General features: G+C 46.0%; 1 protein-coding gene and 1 non-coding gene across 2 annotated transcripts in view; both read left to right on the forward strand.

Annotated features, from left to right (window-relative positions):
• St8sia2 (ST8 alpha-N-acetyl-neuraminide alpha-2,8-sialyltransferase 2) overlaps nt 1-24,869 on the forward strand; it is a 76,263-nt gene that overhangs the window by 8,210 nt on the left and 43,184 nt on the right. The gene's annotated exons all lie outside the window — the stretch shown is intronic.
• LOC121135669 lies at nt 13,984-14,111 on the forward strand. The gene has a single exon (XR_005872769.1). It is a non-coding gene; the product is annotated as a small nucleolar RNA U109 (small nucleolar RNA).

Below are 24,869 nucleotides of genomic sequence, written 5' to 3' on the forward strand. Positions count from 1 at the left end.
TCTAGGCTAAGAGTGTTAGCCTCACTCAGGGGAGAGATGTCTCGGGTAACTGACACCTTCCTGCGCGCTATGTGCCAGAACGGTTTAAATAATGGAGGCAAAGGCATTTGGTGTCTGGAGAATGTGAGCTTGCCTGGGCACCTGGCTTTGGCTTGATGTTTCCATAGGTCACAAAGGCCCTCTAAGTGCATTCCTAGGAATTGAGTTTAAGTGAATTATTCGAGGTGTTCAAGCTAACGTCCTAAGCAAAAGGTTTATTTCTGAGAAGCAAACAGAGAAGCGAGAGGGACTGCAGAGCTTTGTCCGTGTCTGGACATGCTTACAGAAGGCCTCCCAACAAGATCCGGAATAGGGGAAACAGTCATGGCTTACAGCCCTCTCCCCAGCCTTACCCATGCTGCCAGCCACGGCTCTCACCCCACAGAGTGAGGACTTCATATAAATGTCTTCCTGGTGCCACCCAGAGCCTTACTTCTGCACCGTGTTCTCGCTGGAACTATACTCACTGCCCATGATGCAGGACACCAAGTTCTACCTTTGTACCAACAAGGAGCTATTACTGGGTGGTGGAAATGCTAGCCTTTGACAAAACACTTACTACCTATGTGCCCTCAAACAAATGTCCCCCTTTTCTGAACCTCAGTTTCCTAAGCCACAGTCTCCTCGTGACTATGCAAACTACAAACCAAAGGACATAAAATGCTGCAGCCACTATGGAAAGCAGTAGGACAGTCCCTCCCAAAACCCTAGCACAGATTCCATGCCATCCCATCTAGCAAGTCCACTTATGGGTATACATAAAACAAAACAGAGGAGTTGGTGAGATGGCTCAGTGGTTGAGAGCACTGGCTGTTCTTCCAGAGGACCCAGGTTCAAGTCCCGGTACCCACATGGCAGCTCACAGTCATCTCCACCTCCAGTTCTAGAGGATCTGACCCCCTCTTCTGACCTATAAAGATTAACACACATGTGGTACACAGACATCTACGCAGGTAAAACACTCATACACATAAAAAGAAATAAAATCACCCAAAACTTTATAAAAATTGAAAGCCGAGACTCAAACAGATGGTTGTACAATGATATCACTGCTTGCAGAAGCGTCAGTCACAATAGACAAAGGCAGGAGCAGCTCATATCCATTGACAGATGACTGGACTACCAAAATGTGTTTCACATACATAATGAAACACTACTCAGCCTTAAAAACGGAGAAACTTCTAACACGTGCTCCATTTGACACAGACGAGCCTTTATGCCATTAAACTAAGGGAAATAATGCAGTCACAAAAAGACAGCCGGTGCTTGATTCCCCCTATGGGAGCTCCCTCGACCAGCCAGATTCTCAGTAGGGGAGGGGGATCAAGAAGTTGCTATTTAATGCATGTAAAGTTTCTGTTTTGCAAGATGCAAAGAATTCTATAAAGGGGTGGTGGTAAAGATTGCACAGCATTTGGAAATGAACCAAACACCACTGAAGAGAACACTTAAACAAGTTTAAAATGGTAGATGTTGTTTTACTACAATTTTTGAACACACACACACACACACACACACACACACTGAAGGAATGCCTGGTAGGTGCTCAGGCATGTTGGTTTATTTTAAGAGCACGGTGTGGTTTTAACAAAGCAACATCAGTGAGGGTATTATTTCATTTAGAAAGTAATATGACGCCAAGAATCGTAGGAGGGAGGCAATATTGGGGGAGAGAGGGTGGCAGAAACAGGGAACTAGAAAATGCATGACTTCGCTGTATCATCAGTGTGCTTGGATAGACTTACTGAATGTGACCCAAATGCCTAACACCTGGGATTTGGAACTATGGGAAGTACAAGCTCATGCTTTTCTGCGTGGCCATTGTGTAAATACTTGCTGGCTTGCCTGCCTGTCTAAATTCAGTAGAGGAGGTCCCTGGGGTCCCATAAACACTCAAGTTCATGGAAAACACAGTGCAATGGTGGCGGATGTAGGGGGCCAAGGCTGCTCAGACCCTTCCCAACACCCTGTCCAGCTTCCTTCTCTCCCTTGCTTTATTTTCTGGGGGGGTAGTCTTGAAATTGTCCCCCTCCTTGACTCAAAAGTTAACAAGTGCCTCAAACCTCTGATCTTCAGAGCAACAAGACTAGGAAAATTGGAGTCCCATGGTCCCTTTCCTGTCAGGCTCAAACCATACGTACCTGCAAGAAAATGGGGATATGCAGTTGCTATGGCTTCTGGGAGATATGAGGTCCATAAAATGGCCCTCAAGCTTCAAAGAACATCCTTGAAGTCTTGTCCAACCAGATTACTGAGCCTCACTCCAGACATCCTAAGGCCTGAGAATTTGCATCTTGGACAAGTTCCAGGAGATCCTGTCATTGCTAGTCCCTCCAAAAGCCAGTAATTGAAAGACACTGGGCTCAGGTCTCCTTATTCCAATACTCCAAGTGTGACCCTTAGACCATCAACTCCAGGCATCATCTGGATCTCAGGTCTGCTAAGTCTATGTCTGTCTAAGGCCCCAGACAATATGCACACACACACACACACACACACACACACACACACACACACACACACACACACCACATAATGTTTTGTTCAACCCCAAACTGCATATGCCTAAGTGGCTCCCTAATATTGTAATGGAGCTGAAAAATAATGTGCCTTTCCTATGTTTGGATAATCAAATGCACACCATTGTGTGCAGTTGTCTGTAGTACACCATAAAGAAACATGGTGTTTGGTCCTAGGGATAACAGGCCATAGCGCATAGTCAGCACAGAAGGCTGCACCATCCCTATTTACAAGAACACTGGATAGCATTCACACAACATCGCTTAATGATGCATTTTGGCAGATATGTCCTTGTCACTAAAGCATACATGAGTTTAATTGCTCTATCTGCCTTCTATAGTGACCCTGGACCTACCCACCGTAGAGAATTTTGTCTGTGTATCTCTGCCCAAAACAGGGTTGCCCTAGAGTGTTGCAGGCACAAGGGGGATGCCCGTGTATATAGGAAGAGCTGTTCATGGAGTTCACGCATTTATTATAAAAATACTGCAAGAGGTATTGGGGGAGAAGGCTCAGTGGGCAAAGTGCTTATCACACAAGCACAAGGACCTGGGTTTGAATCTCCAAGACTCGTGTAAAGCGAGGTGTGGTAGCACACATCTCTAATCCCAATTCTGCTATAGGGAGATGGGAGGCAGATATAAGAGAATCTCCTGAAACTCACAGGCTGGGGTGTGCATTGGCAAACAGCAAATGACCAGCTCAAATAAGGTTGAAAGTGAAGACAAATGCCCCGGGGTTGTCCTCAACCTCCATGGGTGTGCTATTGTGAACACACACACACACACACACACACACACACACACACACACACACACACACACTGCAAGAGCAACTTGATGGACAGGTAACTGAAACCCAAGTACAATAATTGCCAGAAAAGGGAGCTGGAACTTTTCAGTCTAGTGGGCTGTGTTCCTGAGCCATGCAGCAAAGCCAGGAAGAATCTTTGCCCAAGGTTGACCTGACTTAGTTGTCTAAAGAGGCTCCAGTGTGTCTAGACACAGCCTTGACCTAGGCCTGCAGCACCAGATGGAAATTTCTGGGGAAGCTAGACAGCAAAGCACTCCTCAGCTCCACTGAGCCCTCTAGTGAGCTGGTTGGCTGTGATCATTCAAATGGCAAATGGCATTACTTCACAGTTGGCACAGGCAATAATACTTCCTCCAGAGATCTGGGGGTTCCTCAGCAGATTTGGTGGCCTGCCCAGCCTGTAGTCCAATTCCAAACACCACTGTCAGGAATGGAGAGGGGAGGCCTCTAGGGGTGATGGAGGCTAAGTATAGGGGAGCCTTTTAAAACCCATCTGCTCTTCCTGATAAAGAGAGCCCCAAAGCAGGACGTCGGCCAAGAATTTAATTGTATTTATTCTTGCTATTACCTTCTATTTAGGGCAAGAGATATTGGTATTCTATTTATGGTAGTGATATAAAGATGTCTTTTGTGATAAATTCATTTAAGTTTTTAAGTGAGTCAATTTAAAGACAAGTGTTGAGTCAATAAAGTTGAGTTAGCAAAATACATGAGGGTAGACCAGAAAATGTTGTGGTCGATGTATGACGTGCCAGTCTGGTTTCTCCCCCATGGCATTCTGCACCCCAAAGGTAGCAAAGCCAAAACAACTCCTTGAGGAATTTCTATACATAGTTGATACTCCAGAAAGATCTCGTTACAGAAATGATTCATTTACTGTACTTGGGGAACTGCCTAATACCCAGTGGAAGACACATCTCAGGAAACAGTGACGCAGGTGATTTAAATATTTAAACAGTAGTGTGTGTGTGTGTGTGTGTGTGTGTGTGTGTGTGTGCTCATGGGTGTAAAGAGAAACCTTTTCCTTGAGAGAAGCCTTCCTGCCAACCTGGTTCTAGAGCCGCATCAGTCCCAAATAAACACACAGGAGGCTATATTAATTATGAAGCTGTTGGCCTTGCTTGTTTCTTACTGGCTAGCTCTGACTTAAGTAATTACCCCATAATTGTTAATCTAAGTATTTCTCTTACCGGAGAACTTTCCGGGCTTCCTACCCCATGGCGTTACATCTTGACTCTCTGTGTTTCTCCTACCCAGAGTCCTCCTCGACTCCTAGTCCCACCTATCTTACTTCGCTATTGGCCAACAGTGCTTTATTGACAAATACACAGGACTTCCCCAACACATGGGCACACTCATGCAAGCTCCAACCACCATCGCCCTCCAGGGCAGTACCATCTGGATAAGAGAAAGGTCAGGATGAAGTAGGTCCAAGAGGGTGTCTCTGTCTCTGCAACGCTGCCAGGCCACCACCTGCTCACATCCTTCCTGGGATGCCCTTCCTGTCTTACATCCTTCCTGGGATGCCCTTCCTGTCTTGGGCTCCACTTCATATCTATTTTGTGGTATTTTTCATGGCTGCTACACAGTAGCTCACCGAGAGACAGGACTGTTCCAGATCTGTGTTGTGTTGGCCTTCCAGCTTTGCCCAGTGCCTGCTAGAGAGCATGTGCTTGCTTGGAAAACCCAGGAAAGAGTGGGGAAGGCAGAGAAAGAATGCAGAGGGAGCTAATTCCCCGAGGGAGGCCCAGAAAGGCTCTGTCAAATACACTCTGGGATCCTTGAAATACTTCTTTCCATCGCCAGTGAAGAGGAAACCTGCAAGGTATTGTGTGGAGCTCTGCAGCCACCTAATATGAAACCCATGGTTATCATTTGAACATGAGTTGCCCCCTAAGGGTGTCCTAATTATGTGGTCCTCAGCTGGTGGCACTATTTGGGGAGATACCAGAAACCTTGAGAGGTTAAGTCTACTGGAGAAAGTAGGGCCCTAGGGGCATGCCTTTGATGGCTCTCCCTGGTGCTTAGCCCCTTCCTCATTCTTGCTTCCTGTCCACCCTCAAGTGAAGAAGCTCTTCATTTCATGCTCACACTGCATCATGTTCTGCATAAGCATCTGGGTCAGGCTGTGGACAGAACCCTCCAGGGGTATGAGCAAAATAAATCTTTTCTTCGTTCTTTGTTGGGGATGTTGCTCAAAATACAACAAAGCTAACTAATACATACATTGAATTCCATCTTATTAATATAGTAAACCTACTCGCTCCCAATTCTGTGAAGAAAGATCAACCCACAGTTGAAGTTAGTATTCCTAACTGGCTGCTTCATGGTTCCATCATATACAGAAGCCAGAAGATTGGAAGGATGTGATCAGAATTGGGAATCGGGCCTGCTGGCTCCTGGCAGGCTGAGATCCAGCTGATAACAAGATTAACAGAGGTCCACAACCTCCTCAATCCTGAGGCATAAAAGAGGTTTTTTAAATCAGTGCTGGCCAGGCTGGCTTAATGGCATCTAATCCCGCCTTTTGAAGCTCAGATATTTGGGAGTTGAGATCCATTGAGATAAGATAGAGTAAAGTGTGCTGGGTTTTAGGGGTGTGTGTGTGTGTGTGTGTGTGTGTGTGTGTGTGTGTGTGTGTGTGTGTGTAGCCTTCATCCGAGTCTCATTGTGCAGTGTTGTTCTTATTTTCTTAGAAGCAGGCAGGGATTAGCCTCACTCCATCTGCATGGTCTATTTTTATTCTCATTCTTTTTTATTCTTTTATCTCCCACTAGACCACTTTCCAAGAGGGAAGGAATCCATGTCTGCGCTAGCTCATCTCTGTGTACCCAGCACACGGCTCTGTAAATGTTCAGTGACTACTTTTCAAAGGCGGTGTCTCAGAGAAACCAGTGAGGACAATGTACCCCAAGCCTGTCTTCCGGGGAAAAGGATCTATTTCTGATCAGGTGCGCACACAGCAACCTCACGGAGCACTCCCATTATTCCTGAAGGAAAGTGTCAGGTGTCGGGTCACCTTCCCAGGACCTGCTGCTTGTGTGCCAGTTCCACAAGCTTTGTGAGGTCACCACGCAGTCGAGTGTGCACCTGATGCACTGTGCGAGATGCCAGCGCATGCAGAGACGGACAGGGCCCAGACGAGGGGCTCTAGGGAACTGCTGTGGCTGAGCAGCTTTTTTGTGTGATAGAGAGAGGTGTGCCTCTGAGAGGAGCTGTTCTGGATTCTGGCTGTAGACTTGCAGGCTGCCTCTGTTTCCTTGTCATACGACACTGACTAGATTAAAGTCACAGGTCTCCCCGAGTTCTAGATCTTCAGGATTGGGCGACTCCACAGAGACTTTCCCTGGAACAGGCTTTCAGTAGGTCCTGTTGTGCTCCTAAATATTTTACCCTGAAGGCTGCGATTGTGCAGTAAGTCGATTCTCATCTATTTTTCACTTCCTACCTGCCCCACGTGGAAAGGTGGAGGGTAGAAGGGTGGAGGAGGACCACGTCAGGGAAAAGAAAGTCAAACCGGCTACAGTGTCTGCACCGTGCCAACTACTGAATGTGACACTTTTTCATCTTAGAGAAACGTCTTCAAAGATTTGCAAGCTGGGGGTCCATCACCTCATATTCTTCCTACCACAGTATCACTGAGAAAAAAATTATATTACAGTAGGATTAGTGTTCTTGATAAATAATGGTCAACGTACCACATTGCAGGAAAGTACATAGAGTGTGTAGCTAGATGGAGAAAAGCTCCCACTACACCTAATAGCTAAATTTGGTGATTTGGAACACCTTCTTCATTTGGAGATCAGGAAAACTCATCCTTACTGACAAAGGACCATGCCTGTGGTGTGCCACCAGCCTAGTTGTAACCCCTGACCTTGGTGGCAAATGCCTTGGTGTTAAAATAAATAATTTTCAAAAATCAATTTGGTTTGGGAGAAGTGAGATGTCTTTGGCTTAAGTTGAGAAGCCAGAAGCCCTAGGGAATCTGTAGTAGATTTTAGGTGCTCTGTGAACCCCTTCAAATGACAGACACAGGATGCTATGTTTCAAAGGATTCTCAAAGAAAAGGGAACCACCATGGACTCCTGAAGTGCTTTGAACTGCCAGCGAGGAGCAGTTTACTAGAGATTGGGAGAGCAAAGGAGCTGAGGGAACCACCCACACTACCAATGGGAACAACAGCCTGGAGGGTCTAAGACAGGAAGGGGTAGGGAATGCACAAAAAAAAAAAGCTGACAGCTCTCCAGGCTCTCCAGCCTCCCTGGGGACTGACAGTAGTAATGCCTTGAGGAATGACTGAGCCTGGGGTGGCTCTCGCGTGGAGAAAGGAAGCTGCTGTTCTGTATGAAGCTTGGGTGGGGTTTGTGTCACACCTGGCCATTTTAGACAGAGGTGGTAGTGTGGTAGTGAAGACGGGTGACCTAGAACAAAGTGCTATGACACCTGTGAACATTTTCCTAGGCTGTGTCAACAACAACAAAAATCTAACTAAGCATGAGCCTGTGAGTGAGCCCGAAAGTTAACCAGCAAGTAGCATTCCTCCATCCCTCCATGGTTTCTACTTCAAGTTCCTACTTGAGTTCCTGCCCTGACTTCCTTTAGGGATGGACTGTGTCCCGTAAGAGTAAGTCGAATAAACCCTTTTCTCCTCTGTGTCGCCTTTGGTCGTGGTGCTTGTCATATAGGAACAGAATGAAACTAGAGTGAACAGAACGAAACTACAGAGTCACAAGAAGCTTGACAGCGAGAGGCTGCAACCCCAGCACTCCTACCATGCGAGACAGAGAGACAGAGAGACAGAGACAGAGACAGAGAGATTGTCTCCAACATTTAAAATAAGGTCGTGAGGGAAGAGAAAGAGAGCAAAAGAGGTCTTAAGATAGAGCCACGACCTTGAAGTGAAATGGGGCTAAAGAGCAGGGAGGGGGAGGGGACAGGAAGGGTGAAGATGCAGTGACCTTGTGCTGGAGTGCGGAGGACACAGGAACAACACATGGCCTCCAGAAGGGAAGACTGGAATGCACTAAGCCACGAGGCTGGGCTGTGCTTTTGGGAAATAACCGTAGCAATTCCTTTTCTGCTTCTCCAGAGTGCACTTTGAATCTGGCTCCCCTGGTCCTCTAGAAAACAGCCCCTCCCAGTCCATTCCCAAACACACACTTAACTGAGGTGTCCTCCATTCCTACTTCTTATACATGCTCTCAGAAGCACCAAGACATGGGTAGGTAATTACAGCTCCATGCTTAGGGCCAGTGTGTACACGTGTCTCATCTCTAAATGAGACTCTAAGTAACTGGAAACTGGACACTCTATACCTGCATGCTCACCGAGACCACCGAGTCTACCCCAATGTCTGTCATATAGGTACTCAGTTATATGGAATTCATGCTAATCAGGACAAAAAGAAAGTAAAACAGAGAAACTGGACTATAATCTTGTCTTTTCAGAAGAGTTTTAATAATGATGATAATAATAGTAATAAATAATAATAGTGATAATAAATGTATAAGAATAGTGCCTGCCAAGCTGGTACCTGTTTCAAAGAATGGAAAAAAAATGTGGTTTTGCATTCAGCTGGCTGGCTGGTTGGCTGACTGGCTGATTATTTGTTTGGCTGGCTGGCTGGCTGGCTGGCTGGCTGGTTGATTGGCTGGCTGGCTGGTTGGCTGGTTGGCTGGTTGGCTGCTGGCTGATTGGTTGGTTGGTTGGTTGGTTGGTTGGTTGGTTGGTTGGTTGGGGTTGGTTAGTTGGCTGGTTGGTTGGCTGGCTGGCTAGTTGGTTGGCTGGTTGGTTAGTTGGCTGGTTGGTTAGTTGGCTGGTTGGTTGGCTGGCTGGCTGGCTGGTTGGTTGGCTGGCTGGCTGGCTGGTTGATTGGCTGGCTGGTTGGTTGGCTGGCTGGCTGGTTGATTGGCTGGCTGGTTGGCTGGTTGGCTGCTGGCTGATTGGTTGGTTGGTTGGTTGGTTGGCTGGCTGGTTGGCTGGCTGGCTGGTTGGTTGGCTGGCTGGCTGGTTGATTGGCTGGCTGGTTGGCTGGTTGGCTGCTGGCTGATTGGTTGGTTGGTTGGTTGGTTGGTTGGTTGGCTGGCTGGTTGGCTGGCTAGCTGGTTGGTTGGCTGGTTGGTTGGCTGGCTGATTTGGGGATTTGTGGGGTTTTTGTACCTTCAGACTTTCACATTATCATATCAAAAGCACTTTTGTTGAGAAAACAGGCAGGGTCCCACCTTTCTATTGCCCCACTCCCCCACCCTCCCCACCCCCTACCTCCGGCCAAAAAGTAGGAGTTTCTGTCCCTCTTCCCTTCACCTGTAGAAAGCACTGTTGGGAACCAGTGTGCCTGTGTCAAGCCCCTCTAGCGACCAGATATCTCCAAAGAGCACACAATCCGTCTAAGAAAATAGAGCTAAAACCTCTGCCCAATTGCAGTGTGATGAGGTCAAGTGGAGAAGTTGGCAGATCAAACTTTTCTTTTCCTCTGGATGATTCCAAACCCCAAAGAATAGCAGGTTCCCCACTTCCTTGGCTTCACCCCAACCTGCTTTTCTGAAACTTCCTACAGTAGTTGATGACAGGAGATGTGAGAAGAAAATGGAGCTCCAAGGCAACCCCTCATGCAACATGTTCAACAACACCTCGAGTCACTGTTCCCAGGATGCTCTCCAGAATCACCAGCCCAAGCAAGACCAAGGCCCAACAGGTCCCTGCCCAGAGTCTGTGCCTGTCCCTGCCCCAACAAAATCTGGTGTCTGAGCTGATTGATGCTCAGGGCAACAGGGAAAGTAAGGCTGTGTGTGTGTGTGTGTGTGTGTGTGTGTGTGTGTCTGTCTGTCTGTCTGTGTGTGTCTGTGTGTGTGTGTCTGTGTCTGTGTGTGTCTGTGTGTGTCTGTGTGTGGCAGAAAACAACCTTCCAGCCTGAACTTGCTGCCAGAATATGCTAGAAGCATCAAAGTGAAGAGCCAGAACTCCCGTGGAGGAGGCACAGGCGTCATGATGGCCAAAGGGACAGCCTATTCCAGTGCACACCACCTCCTTCCCAACATGGCTTTTCACTCTTTCTCTTGCTCTACTTAACGAGTTTTAGCATCTGTTTGGAGGGACGTACAGTGACCAGGAACATTGGTTTGCTTAGTCTCACCCTCTGATATTTTCCCAGCGTGGTTTTACACTGACTCTCAGCTTTAACTTGGTTTGGGTCCTGACCATTTGGAATCTTTTAGACAACAGAGTTCAAATCCTGCCTCCTGTCTCTCCTTGGCTGCCAATCATTGGATATTGTTTTGGTTTACTTTGCACTCTTACAAAAATTAGCCTCAGAAGGTAAGGGTACATTTAGCCCACACTGCCAAAGTACAGTCACTCTAATAGGGAACTTAAAGTGAAACCATGAAGTTTGCATGCTGACTCAATCACTGGCTTGGTGACAGGCTACACTCAGCTAACTTTCTCATATAAGCCAGACCCACCTGCCAAGGTTGGTGTTGCTCACAACACATCAACGATCATTCAAAATAGTCTGTTAGAGACATGGCCAGAGGTCAGTCTGATCAGGGCAGTCCCTCAGATGATACTCCCTCAGATGACTCTAGGCTGTGTCAGATTAACAGCAAAACCTAGCCAGGATAAATACCCAACCTTCCAGGGTTGTGATGGGATAGAGAGGAGAATTTACAAGGAAGCCCATCCATGGCAATAGCTTGGGCTGTAGTAGCTCTGTGGGGTTTTCTGTTGTTGTATTTTTGTTTTGGTTTGGATCTACTTAGCTGTCAAAGCAGTCTTCCTCAAGTCCTCACTCAAACACATGCTGCTAGCATCTATCTACCTGGTCATAGCCTTGGAGACTCCTGTCCTCTCTGAGCTATTCCCACCTGACACCTACTTGTGGTGAGCTACAGCAGCATTTCTTACATAAAGTCACTTCTGATCTCTAAACAAACCTGCCTGGAGTTCCTGCTTTCTACACTGAACACACCCGTGAGCTTAACACACCTGTGAGCTTCCCACAAGACAGTCAGGAAATAGTCAGGGCGACCCTTGGACAGAAGTCTTCTTCAAACCCAGTGCCTCCCACAGCCTTGGAAACCCTGAAGAACACCCGTGGGAGCAGCAAATGTGTGGACATATCCCAGAAGCCCCCGAGGCTGAGCACCCTCCTAGTGGTTGAATTTATCAGAAAACACAGCAGAGACCTGCCAACCAGAGGCTACCACTGCCGCCATTACTATGGTTCAGCATGGCCAGATCCCCAGAATCTTCAAAAGACGCCAGACGAGTCTTTGACTAGTCTCTTTCATTTTAAAGATTGATCTCTGACTTTTAAAACATTTAACATGAGATGGGGTAGAGTGCCTTCCTCATATACACAAAATACTTAGTTCATCCCCATCATCTCACAAAACTGGGTGTGATGTCACACACCTGTAATGAAACCCTCAGGAAGCAGGGGGGGATGGGAATTTAAAGCCATCCTCTGCTACATAGAGTTTAAAACCAACCTGGGCTACAAGAGACCCTATTATAAAAAAAAAAGGTTCAACATAATACAAGTGCATATTTATACCAGTTATGATCTAAGGCTGGCCATTTATAAATGTTACATTCAGTGTACACACACACACACACACACACACACACACACACACACACACACACAAATAGAATAAGGCATTCCTGAGAGAGAACTTGATATTCAAGGGCACAACCATGTGATCCAACTCACACATTCCAGGACAGCCTGCATTGCCCAGCAGAGTCAGAAGGCATGGAAAGGAGAACAGGACAGAGGGGCAGCTCAGAAAGGCTCTTGTGCTACTACCAAATCCGAACCCGATGTTGAAGCTGGTGGTGCCGGTGAAGGAACCTTGAGGAGCTTACAGGAGGCAGAGAAGCTGCTGAGATCTGCATTGCAGAAAGCATACCCTCCCTGGGGAGACCGGACAGACTGTGCACCTGGGAGAGACATGTATCACAATGGTGGGGTCACTAGCAGCTCCTCTCATTTGGGGTGATCTAAAATAGGAAGGTGATGGTACTTGGAAGGGGAAACTTCATGGGGAGAGATGGGGGAGCTGTGGACACTGCCCTGATTTTGAATGAACTAGGCAGGGTTGTCCTTCCCTGCGGGAAAGATCTAGGTGAGGGGTCTGTTAGGTGTAAGGCATGGGTAGGGAGCAGCCATGGTGCTCATTGAGTCTGACAGTAGGAGTGAAGTCACAAGGAGAATCGGGCAACTTGTAGGGAGACAGAGGAAGTTGGAGGTTAGTACACGGGCCATGCTAAGGCTGAGCAACCCTAATCCAGGCACAACTGGAAGCAAATGGGGAAAACCAAGCTTCATGGAAAAACCAGAGGAAGTGTTGTCACAAGATGAGGCTGGTCCCTGACACACTTCAGAGTCTCACTTGGTTCATGGGCAGCACAGACAATAAAGACTTGGCTACAGTCTCTTGACAAAAATAACTTCAGGGAGGAGTTTGTTTCGGCCCACGGTTGAAGGTGCCATATACCATGACTGGGAAATCAAGGCCCCAGGAGTCTCAGACAGCTGATCACATTACCCTGGTTGTCAAAGGAGACCAATAACACAAACTTCTGCTCAGTCCCCTTTAACCATTTAGACTGTCCAGAATCCCAGTCAGGGAATGATAGCACTCACCTCGGAGAGGCCTTCCTACTTCAGCTAATCTAGACAGCCCCACACAGGCACAACCAAAGGCCCTTCACCCAGGCCTTTCTAGATTCTGCTGAGCACCAGCCATTACACTTGGGTTATGCCCAGTCTGTAACTACTCAAGGAGGGACCAGGCCTCTCTACACAAGGGTTCTGTCCTGCACAATCCCATGAACTATGGGCATGTGACATTCAGACATGTCTCCTATGTGAAGAAAATAAAATACACAAAAATAATCTCCAGCAGCTCTCCCCTCTGGATAGACCCCAGCTCTACATCTAAGAAGGCCACAGGGCATTAGGAAGCATGGTCTTGCTGTGGCTAACTCACTTTCCCTTCCTTCATGGCTTCTGATAGTACCTTAATGGATTGCACTATGGAAAAGCAGCTGTCCCAAGAAACTTCTTAAGCTCAGCAAGCAATAGCTGGTTTATTTGATTCTGAAGGACAGTGGACATCACCTTCAATAACACTGCAACAGATATTCACATGGGCTTCTATTTGAACCCTATAAGACCTGACTTACAAAGAGGCTATCAAGACCGAGAAAGATTCAGGGTTGTAAGAGCAGAACCCATGGGGAGCTAGAGCTCCAGGCCCCTATCCAATGGTCCCACTATACCTCTTATCATCTAACAGTGAGACTTCCTGAGAGGTGACCAGCATTACTGCAGGGGGAGAAGGAATGGCCATTGTCCTAGGACCAGTCAAGGTCAGAAGGAAACACATCAAACACCCAGAAGAAAAGCACCTTCAAAGTCTTCCCTACCCAGGTGTCCCCCAGAAATTCTGTCATGAAAAGGCAGCAGCTAACGTTAATAGGGACGCTGCTGCGTCTGAATGCAAGGCCATCAAGAAAGGAACAAAGAAAAAGAAGAAAGCCCAGTTGAACCTGGAGGCTTTTCAAGTCGCCGTCAGGCAGGTTCGGGAGCAACGTGTGGTACGACCGCCGGGCGCTCTGCTCCTCTTTAAAGAGCATGGATGTATCCCCACCCTCCTACATGAATGAAACGAGTTTTCAGGGCTGTCAACTCTCCAGTTAGGGTTCTGCAGTGGTATGTTTCTTCTACAAGAAAGGGAGGGGAACGGCAGCCAAGGTTAAGGCAGTGGAAGGACTGGGAATAATGGATGGAAAACAACTGGGTCATAGACTGAGTATGTTTCCATAGCAAACCAACCAAGCACAGCCGCCTACGACTGGACCACACTTTACCCCATCAGTGTGATGCAGGGAGGAAGTCTAACCTGAGCATTTCCTGAACTGTCTGCCCAGCTGTCCCACTCCTGTGTTTTTGCTTCCTCTAAACTTGCTTGTACACCTGTGGCTCACTGTTAGATGATAAGAGGTATAGTGGGCCCATTGGATAGGGGCCTGGAGCTCTAGCTCCCCAAGGGTTCTGCTCTTACAACCCTGAATCTTTCTCATTTCTCACCTGCAGCCAGTGAAGGAGGGGTACATGGCACCTTCTCACAGATGCATGAAATCTGGTCTCACGTGGGTGACATCGTGGAACCTCATGTTCTGGGCTTATTCCCTGGGTGATCTTGGGCAAATCCTGAAGCCCCTTTGAGCTTCGGACATCCCGTCTCTAAGACTGTAAGAAATAAGAAAGGGAAGGTACCATTTTTCTGGTGCTGTGTCTGGCATATGGTAAGACTCCACACGTGAACCCATCGCTATTTTTAGTGCCTCTTGGGATCTTCATGTCCTTCTAGGCAGCATTTTGTCTACATGGCCAAACAGGGCAAGAACTGTGACCTGGGATGATGAAGACATGGCTCTTGGGGTGTAAACTTTGGTAGTGGAAAGGAGAAAGCTTAGTCTGAAGGGGAGAATATGCATACATGTGTACTCTTCTAACGGTGTCTTGGATTTGGAAATGTTGTAAATCTAAATTTTGTAGAAAAACGATAGGTTATTCTAAGCAAAATCTGCTTGGGGTGAATATAAAGAGAAATTGAAATTTTAAGAGTTTGGACACCAACTGCCTGAGCATTGAAATGTATCGAAGAGGGATTTTATGTCATTGTGGATAGAACCTTCAGGTATTAAAAGGAAACAATTTAAAATACTGCATCTCTGAGCCAGAAGGACTGGTAAGGAGTCCTGTGAACTCTAAAGCATCCCTTTACTTGCAATAATGCTTCATCTTTCTTCCTGCTAGCAAGATTCCTCCAGGGTGTGCCCACGGATGACATTTCATGTGTCTACTAGGGGAGGGAAGGTCTGTTCAGGGCTCCCTAGTGAGCCAGGTAAGGACTATACCCAGGAAATGCACAATCTTCTATCCTAGAAGAGAGAACTAGCTGCCACCAGCAAGAACTGCTGGAGGCTGAGTAACATGGCATACTGGCTAGTTTTTGTCAGCTGGACACAAGCTAGAGTCAACTGCAAAAGGAATGTCAATGGAGACGTCTCCATCAGTGTCTGTGGGCAAGTCTGTGGGGCATTTTCTTGATTGATGATTGATGTAGAAGAGCCCTACCCACTGTGGGTGGTAGCACCACTGGGCAGGTGGTCCTGGGTTGTACATGAAAGCAGGCGGAGCAAGCCACAGGGAACAAGCCCGTAAGCAGCACTCCTCCATGGCTCCTGCTTCAGTTCCTGCCTCCGGGTTCCTGCCCTGACTTCCTTCATGGGGACTATAAACTGAGCCAAATAATCACTTTCCTCCCCAAGTTGCCTTTGTTCGTGGTGTTTATCACGGCAATAAAATGAGAACTAAGACAGATAATGACTGAGAAATGCTTTGCAAGGTGGTCCTACAAGAAATCTTTGAATAGAAACAGGGCAGATAAGAGTGGGACAAACAGAGAACAGGGTGGAAAGGAATAGTCGGCTAATGTAGATGAGACTTTCAGAACATTTGCAAAGTGATGGGAAGAAATATAGAACGGACTGATGGGAGTATGGAATTAGGGGTTGTCTAGGATTAAAACTAGATTAAGTGAATGTATGTCTAAATGATAGTGGGTGTGTGTGAGCGAGCTTGAAGCATGGATGGTGATTCAGATCTGGGCTCTTAAGCCAGTTTTCTGGGTTCAAATCCCCGAGGTCCTCACTTACTGTGTGCCTCTGATCACATTTTTAAATCTTTTTTATTTTATTTAAATTAGAAACATTTGCTTGACATATCAATCCTAGCTCATTCACCCTCCCCTCCTCCCCTGCCTCCCACCAACCCCCTCAACTCCCTACCCAACGCCCCCCTCCACTCCCCAGGGAGGGTGAGGTCCTCCATGGGGAATCTTCAAAGTCTGTCATATCATCCAGGGCAGGGCCTAGGCCCTCCCCTATGTGTCCAGGCTGACAGAGCATCCCTCTGTGTGGAATGGACTCCCAAAGTCCATTTGTACACCAGAGCTAAATACTAATCTACTATCCAAGGCCCCATAGATTACTGAGGCCTCCTCACTGACACCCATGTCCAGGGGGGTCTGGATCAGTCCCAGGCTGGCCTCTAAGCCATCAATCTGGGGTCCATAAACTCCCCTTTGTTCAGGTCAGCTGCCTCTGTGGGTTTCACCAGCCAGGTCTTGACTCCTTTGCTCATCATTCCTCCCTCTCTGCAACTGGGTTCCAGGAGTTCAGTTCAGTGTTTAGCTGTGGGTGTCTGCCTCTGCTTCCATCAGCCACTGAATGAAGGCTCTAGGATGGCATATAAGGTTGTCATCAGTCTCATTATCAGAGAAGGGCATTTAAGGTAGTCTCTCTACTATTGCTTCAATTGTCAGTTGGTGTCATCCTTGTAGATCTCTGAAAATCTCCCTAGTGCCAGATCTCTTCTCAAACCTATAGTGGCTCCCTCTATTATGGTATCTCTCATTCTGCTCTCTTCTATTCTTACCCTGACTCAACCTTCCTGCTCCCCCATGTCCTCTCCCTTCCTCTCTCCCCCTCTCTTTCTCCCAGCTTCCTCTCCCCTCCCCTCCTCCCAATCATCTCAGGATATCCTGTCCCATTTCCCCTTCTCCAAGGTACCATGCATATCTCTCTTAGGGTCCTCCCTGTTTCCCAGACTCTCTGGCAGTGGAATTGTCAGCTGGCAATGCCCTGCTCCATGTTGAAAATCCATATATGAGCGAGTACATACCATGTTTGTCTTTTTGTGACTGGGTTACCTCACTCAGGATGGTTTCTTCTAGTGCCATCCATTTGCCTGTGAATTTCAATATTTCATTGTTTTTTTTTTTCCACTGAGTAGTACTCCATTGTGTAAATGTACCACATTTTCTCTATCCACTCTTCAGCTGAAGGGCATCTAGGTTGCTTCCAGGTTCTGGCTATTACATATAATGCTGCTATGAACATAATGGAGCAGATGCCCTTGTTGTATGAATGTGCATTTTTTGGGTATATGCCTAAGAATGGAATTGCTGGATCTTGAGGTAGACTGATTTCCATTTTCCCAAGGAATCTCCATTCTGATCTCCAAAGTGGCTGTATGAGTTGGCACTCTCACTAACAGTGGAGGAGTGTTCCCCTTTCTCTACATCCTCTCCAACATAAACTGTCATTGGTGTTTTTGTGTAGCCATTCTGACAGGAGTGATGTGGTATCTCAGAGTTGTTTTGATTTGCATTTTCTTGATGGCTAAGGATGTTGAGCACTTTCTCAAGTGTCTCTCAGCCATTTTAGACTCCTCTATTGAGAATTCTCTACTTAGCTCTGTAGCCCACTTTTTAATTGGATCCTTTGGTATACTGGACACTTGCTTCTTGAGTTCTTTGTAAATTTTGGAGATCAGCCCTCTGTCAGATGTGGGGTTAGTGAATATCTTTTCCCATTCTATGGGCTGATGTTTTGTCTTGTTGACTGTGTCCTTTGCCTTACAGAAGCTTCTCCATTTCAGGAGGTCCTGTTTATTAATTGTCGATCTCAGTGTCTGTGCTACTGGTGTTATGTTCAGGAAGCGGTCTCCTGTACCAATTTGTTCAAGGATGCCTCCCACTCTCTCATCTAAGAGGTTCAGTGTGGCTAGGTTTGTGTTGAGGTCTTTTCTGACCACATTTTTACATTTCCTGTGTCTCCACTTCCTCTTCTGTAGAAATGGATGCTCTTTCCTCCCTCGAGGACTATAGTGAGGCGACGGTGAAGTGAGGTAAGGTTTGTGGAACTGAGCCTGACTTACAGCAGCTCTATGACACCTAGCAAATTACGCAGCTGATGGGGATTGCTGAGTTCGTGGAAGAGGGAAGACAGGGTGGATAGAGAGCCTCCAGGCAGCAGGGATGCATTTTCAGAACATAAGCAGAGGCATTGGCTTTGGATATGGAGACAACCGGTTCCTCTCTTGTACCATGAGAAAGGCGGGAGGCTGAGTTCTCCTATTAGCGAGTATTAATTGAACCCTGGAGGCAATGTGCCCAACCCCACTGGGGTGGCAATACTAAGGCAGACATGCTTCCATCATGGAGCTAACAGTGTAGCAGAGGGATGGTACCTTTAATAAGTGAGTGTGGTGGTTAAAACTTTGAAGTGATGGAGACTGACGAGAACCACAGTGCGAGTACAAGGGAAAGTGGATGCTATTTTAAATGAAAGGCCTTGCTACACAGATGACATTTGCACAAAGATCTGAAAAAGGGGAAGTGTTCCATGGGGATCTCCCTGGAGCAAACATCCTACAGCTAACACAAAGCCCCAGACCCGGAGCATGTCTGACAGAGGCAGGTAGAAGAGCATGGGAATATAACCGACTTCTCCGTCCTTCCTCCCAAGCCCTGCTCTAGGAATCTGAGCCTTCTCTGCAGAAGAGGGACACCTACAACTGTTCTGTCTCATCTCGTCATCCCCCAAGTCCCTCCCAGAACACAATGGACATGCGGGAAGTATGCTTCCTATGGAAACACTGGCATGAGCAAGATCCCAGACCTACGTTTGTCCATGGTCTATGGTAGGGGCACTGGAACCGTTTGTCGAGAGCAAGTTGCTGCAAATGGGCTAGAATAGACAGCAGAGTGGAAGTCCCTGGCTTGTAGGAAATAGGAACGTATAGACTCAGAAAAGACTTTGTAGCCATGAACACTGTTGGTCGCTCTTGCTGCTGTGACTAACTATAATACAGCAAAAGCAGTTTGAGGAAGGTAGGGTTTATTTTGGCTCATGGTTAGAGGGATACAGCCCTTCATGGTGGAGACTGCTTGGGAGCAGGAGGCAGCTGGTCACATTGCCTTCCCTGTCACCAAACAGCAAGCAGAATGTAAAACCTCAAAGTCCTCCTCCCAGTCACCCACTTCCTCCTAAAGGTTCCACACCTTCTGTAACAGGGTCACCATTTGGGGACTGCTTGATAGAACACACAAACCCCCAGAAGACACTTCAGAGTCAAACAATACCTTACATTTACAAGTCACCTGGGGCTTGAGAGATGGCCCACTGGCTAAGAGCACTTCTGGCTCTTACAGAGGTTCAGAGTTTCCCACAGTAGGTGACTCACAGACTGTCACTCTAGCTCCTGGGGATCCAGTGCCCTCTTCTGGCCTGAGTGGACACATGCATGTTCATGTACATACCAGCAAGCACACACACACACACACACACACACGTAAAAATTAAATGCTTTTTGTAAGCATTTACTACTAGATTTTCACCAGTTCCAGCTCATTTGTTAACATAGATGCATACAACTTTGAGTCTTAAGTGCTTTGTTACCTGAGTCTTGGAACTATAGGGCTTTTAGAGTGCAGCATTATTTTAGATAGCTATGTAAAAGTCAGTCTCCTTTAACAATTTGGAGGTTAAGTCCCATGTGAATCGGTAAGCCCAGTTTATGCATCTTCTCAGGTCCATGCCTCCACTCACTCTGAAAGCATTCTGGCTTGAGTGATAAATGGTATTGTCTCCCCCTGGCTAGAGGTAAGAAGGAGGAGGGACCGGGAATAAGCCTGGTGTGGCACGCTGGCATCCAAGAGGCTTGTTTACTTGCATTTTGATGTGCAGATGCCTATAAGTACTTTTGTATGAAGTCTAGGGAAATTGGCTGGAACATAATCAAAGCTCTAGGTTCTCAGGGATGTTTTCTGAACTTAAGCAGAGGGAGAAGCCAAGAGTGAGCTAGTACCTTTTTGTACAGCAAGGGAAACTGATTGACAAGAAAAAAGTTGGCTGAAATCAAAGCGAATGTATAAACTAAATCAAGATAGTATTAAAATAGAACACAGGCTAGCAAGGGAAGTGCGGAGAAGTGGAGGAGGAGAGCTCAAGGGCACCGAAGACAGCCGCCCTCATTAGCTGAGTTAACCTTTGGCTTCAACCACATACTTGGAAGCCCAGTGCCGGAGACCTCAACTGTTACAGAAGCAACATTGTCAAGGCTGACACCTATGCACATCTCCCACTTTCCTGTGTCCCATGGAGCCTCCATGTCTGTGGGATTTAGGCACTCCACTGAAAGAATAAGGTTTGGTGTATAGAAAGGGAGTCTCAAATACCAGTGAGCACATTGTAAAACTGTTAGGCTTGGTCCGTGAACCAATAATGAGAGAAACTGTCTTTCCCATGGGCAACACCAAGAACAAATTGTGCTGCTTCCTGTGAAATTCAAGCTGTTAGGAGGAATGTTTTATGCCGTCACTCTATACCCAGAAATGACCACTGACCAATTCCAGTATGACTGTGATGGTTCCACGCCAGTGATGAGCTGACCTTGCTGGAGTTTATGACCGATGTTAGACCTGTGAATGCCCCATAGAAGCATAGAAAGTCCTAGAAACGTGGCAATGATGTCTCCTAGACTATAAAGAGCATCTTGCATCCTAAAATAGGGGTCACCAACATTCTATAGCTAGCAGGTCAAATCTGGCCAGCTTCCTAGTACCAATTTCTGTCTTAGTCACTGTTCTATTGCTGTGAAGAGACACCATAAACAAGGCAGCTCTTGTAAAAGAAAGGACTTAATTGGGGCTTGCTTACAGTTTCAGAGGTTTAGTCTATTATCATCAAGGCAGCACATAGGAAGACATGGTTCTGGAAACATAAGTGAGAGTTCTGCATCTGGATCCTCCGGCAGTAGGAAAAGAAAAAGCCACTAGACCTGGCTTGGGCTTTTAAAACCTCAAAGCCCACTCCCAGTAACACAATTCTTCTTACAAGGCCACACCTACTCCAACAAGGCCAAATTTCCTAATCCTTCTAAAGTAGTACCACTCCCTGATGACAAAATATTCAAATATGCAAGGCTGTTGGGCCATTCTTACTCTCATATTTTTGGTTGTGAGCCTAGCCTTTAGCGGCTGAGCCATCTCTCCAGACCAGGCCATTCTTATTCAAGTTACCACATGGTAAAAAGAACAACATTCATGTTCAATGGTTTGCAGTGTGCTCTGTATTTTTTGGATCTGTGCATTAGGTCATGTAACCTTTTCAACAATCAAAGCAACCAGATAACTATTTTTCAACCTATATATATATATATATATGGGAGCACATAGAAGACTCTAGATATATCAAGTGATAATCTTAAGATCAAACAACTAATGACTAGTTCATGGAGAAACCAGACATTTGGAATTTTACCTCAAAGCTTGCTCTCTTAGCCTGTTTCCCATCAGAAAAGTTCCCCATTACTGTAAGGGCAAAGCCTAGGTTCTAAAAGAAAGATTAAGGTGACACATGAGTTCACAGAGGAAATTTAAAGTATCTCAAAGGATCAGGGAAAGAGTATAGGAGAATGAGGCCTCCTATCCATAATAATGGCAGGAATGGTAATGTTTAATTAAGCAAAACCATATCCATCCTGTCCCCCCAAAAGAATTACACTCTTCTCATTAGTAGACTGATGAAACTTCTGAGTAAAAAAAATCTACTGAATTATTATATTTTTAATGTCATCAATAAAACATGTGTGGAAATTTTTCTCTCTTATTTCTGAAGGGTGTGCATATCTTTAATTTTTCCTCTCAGCTCATAAAGCCTAAAATACTTCCTGTCTGGCTCTTTAAAGGAAAACTTAACTGACACATACCCCAGAGGATAAGAAACCTTGGAGGTGACTGGAAAAGCCAACTACAGTGTGAAACAGGCCACTCCTGTACCATCTCAGGTGTTGGTCCTTGCCTTCCATCTTGTTTGAGATAGAGTGCCTTGTTCAGTAGGAATATTGGAGTTATGGACATACAGTACTGCATCTGGTTCTATGTATGTTGTGGGATCTGAACTCAGATCCTTATGGCTGTGTGCCAAGAATTTTGACCACTGAGCCATCTCCTTAGCCCCACTTTTAATGTAGTGAAGGGCAAGGTCATGAGAATTTGCACATCTTAGAGTTTGGGAAGGATGGCCTTGAACTTCTTGTCTCCTGATGATCCTAGCAGTTATATCACTGTAGTCTAGCTTGCAGGCAGATGCAAGTCCTTCATCAAGGATTGTCCAATGGTGATAACCAAAGATGCCTTGGACCAGGATTTCTGGGATGGGATACTTAGAGCAAAGAGTCCCCTAGATAGAGGCATTCTTCTTTATGTGACCATCGGTGGTGGTTTGAAAGAAAATTGCCCCCAAAGGGAGTGGCACTATTAGGAGTTGTGACCTTTTTGGAGTAGATTAGAGGAAATGTGTCAGTATGGAGGCAGGCTTTAGGTCTCATATATGCTCAAAGCATACCCAGTGAGACTGTCTACTCCCTGTTGCCTGCATATCAACATGTAGCAGCTCCTACAACACCATGTCTGCCTGTATGCCCCCATACTCTCAACATGATGATAATGACCTCTGACTCTGTAAACCACCACCTCAGTTAAATGTTTTCTTTATAAGAGTTGCCATGGTCATGGTGTCTCTTCACAGCAATAGAAATCCTATGACACCATCTCAAACCAGACTACAAAAACTCCAGACAAGCACACATGAACCATCTCCCACTCAGGGTAAGCAATATAATTATGGTTGCTAACTTTGTGTTCAGGACCTGTAGGGAATCAATCAGTCTGGGGTCCCTTGCTCATCTGAGCAAAGATATCCAGCCTTCCAGAAGACAGACAGACAGCTAATGTTTGGCAATTATTTAAAACAATTCTGGGAAATTGTGTCCCTGAGCCATCACATGTGGGTCACCAAGTGGGACCTCCGCTCCTGTTCAAACCACAGGTGCTTAGCTCTGGACACCAGCATGGAGGATGGGGCTGTCCCCTTCAAAGAGCATTTTTGTGATGTTCTGCTTCCCAGAACTCCATCATCAAATGCCAGGTCTCCACGGCACACTGGTAGGTGGATAAACTTTGAAAGCATGACATAAAGTCAAAGAAGCCAGATGTAGTGTGATACTATCCACCTCAAATATCTAGAAAAGGCAGATCCATAAGTGTTAGAGACAGACCATGAAATCAAAGTTATGGGCATGGTGAGGAGGATTGCTTATTGAACGTAGTTTCTCTTTGGGATGAGATGCTGTGGGGATGGATGATGGCAATGGGTGATAGAACCATTAGTGCTTTAATATCCCTGTGCTGTTGCTGAAAATGACAAACCTGGCAAGTTTTAGGTATTCAGAGGAAAGGGCATCTTTAAATCAAAACCCTTGCTTGACCCTCAGTAGGAAACCCAGGTCTGTTCCTGTGACTAGTTCCAAATTGTTCCTTCCGTCACCTTGTTCCCTGTCATATGCCTATAGGACCATAGATTGATGTCCACCTGGGAATCAGCAGGTAGGATCTCAGTGGATTATGTACGAATTGGGAAAAAAAGCATTCAGTAGCCTCCCAACAATGTGAAGCATCTACAAATTCATGAATCGCTCTGCAGTTTAATCTTCTACTCTCAAGATTAATCAACTGTTTAAGTTGGGTCCAGACTCTTAATTAAAGCTGTCAGCACCTGAAAGTTAATTTTCCAAGTCGAACTCTCTGGTGAGAAACTACAAATATGGGAAATTCTAACACAGACAGACACTGGGCATGACCTGGAGTATAAGGAGCCTGATGTTCACATATCAGAATAACACATTGTACCTCACTAACATATACATTTGTGACTTGTCTTCGTGAAAAAAAAAAGTTAACATGAAACTTAAGAAATTGCATGCTGGGCAGAGCTTAGTGGGCAGAGTATTTGCTAACACACATGAAGCGCTGGTCCCATCGCTGGCACTGCAGAAACTGGGTGTGTGGAAGCACACCTGTAATCCCAGCACTCAAGAGGCAGAAGCAGGAGCATAAGGAAGGAGTCCAAAATAACCTAGGCTACATAGTGAGTTCAAGACTAGCCTAGACTGTGTGAGACCCTGTCTCAAAAGGAAATATGTAATTTTTAAACAATTGGGTTCTGATGGAAAAGTTGAGCAGAAATTCCTTTTTGTGTGTTTACTAGTTGTTTTCAGCAAAACAGATCCAACTGTCCGCGGTTTTGTTGTGTTTTGTTAACATGCCATCTCTCTTTCTTATCTTAGTTACTGTGTACGCTCCTAGAGGAGAACATCACAGCTGTTTCAGAGAACACTTCCTAAATTGTAAAACTTTCAAATGGCCAAACTTTGTCAACATTCTAGTCAAGCATATGGTAGAAGGATCAAACAGACACTTGTTATTGCTGATATTAGAACTCGTTTTTAGAGCCTTTATGATATGCAAGCACTTTCTCAGGGTTATTGCTGCTGTTGATGATGATTTGGGTGGTCTAAGCTTCTGTGGTTTTATAGTTCACTTTGTGAATTACTTTTAGCAAAATTTTCACCAGATCGTGTTTTCTCCATTAACTAAGCAAGTATAAGTTTATTTTAATAATTTTGAGGCAAGATGTAATCATAAAACAAAAACAAGCCCCTCATCAGTCTGTCTGCTTCCTTCTAAAGTCAAATACCTTCTGACTCCCTGTGAGTGATGCCCCGCCCTAGGCAT

This window comes from Mesocricetus auratus, unplaced genomic scaffold (genome assembly GCF_017639785.1).
Source record: "Mesocricetus auratus isolate SY011 unplaced genomic scaffold, BCM_Maur_2.0 Super-Scaffold_4256, whole genome shotgun sequence".
NCBI lineage: Eukaryota > Metazoa > Chordata > Mammalia > Rodentia > Cricetidae > Mesocricetus > Mesocricetus auratus.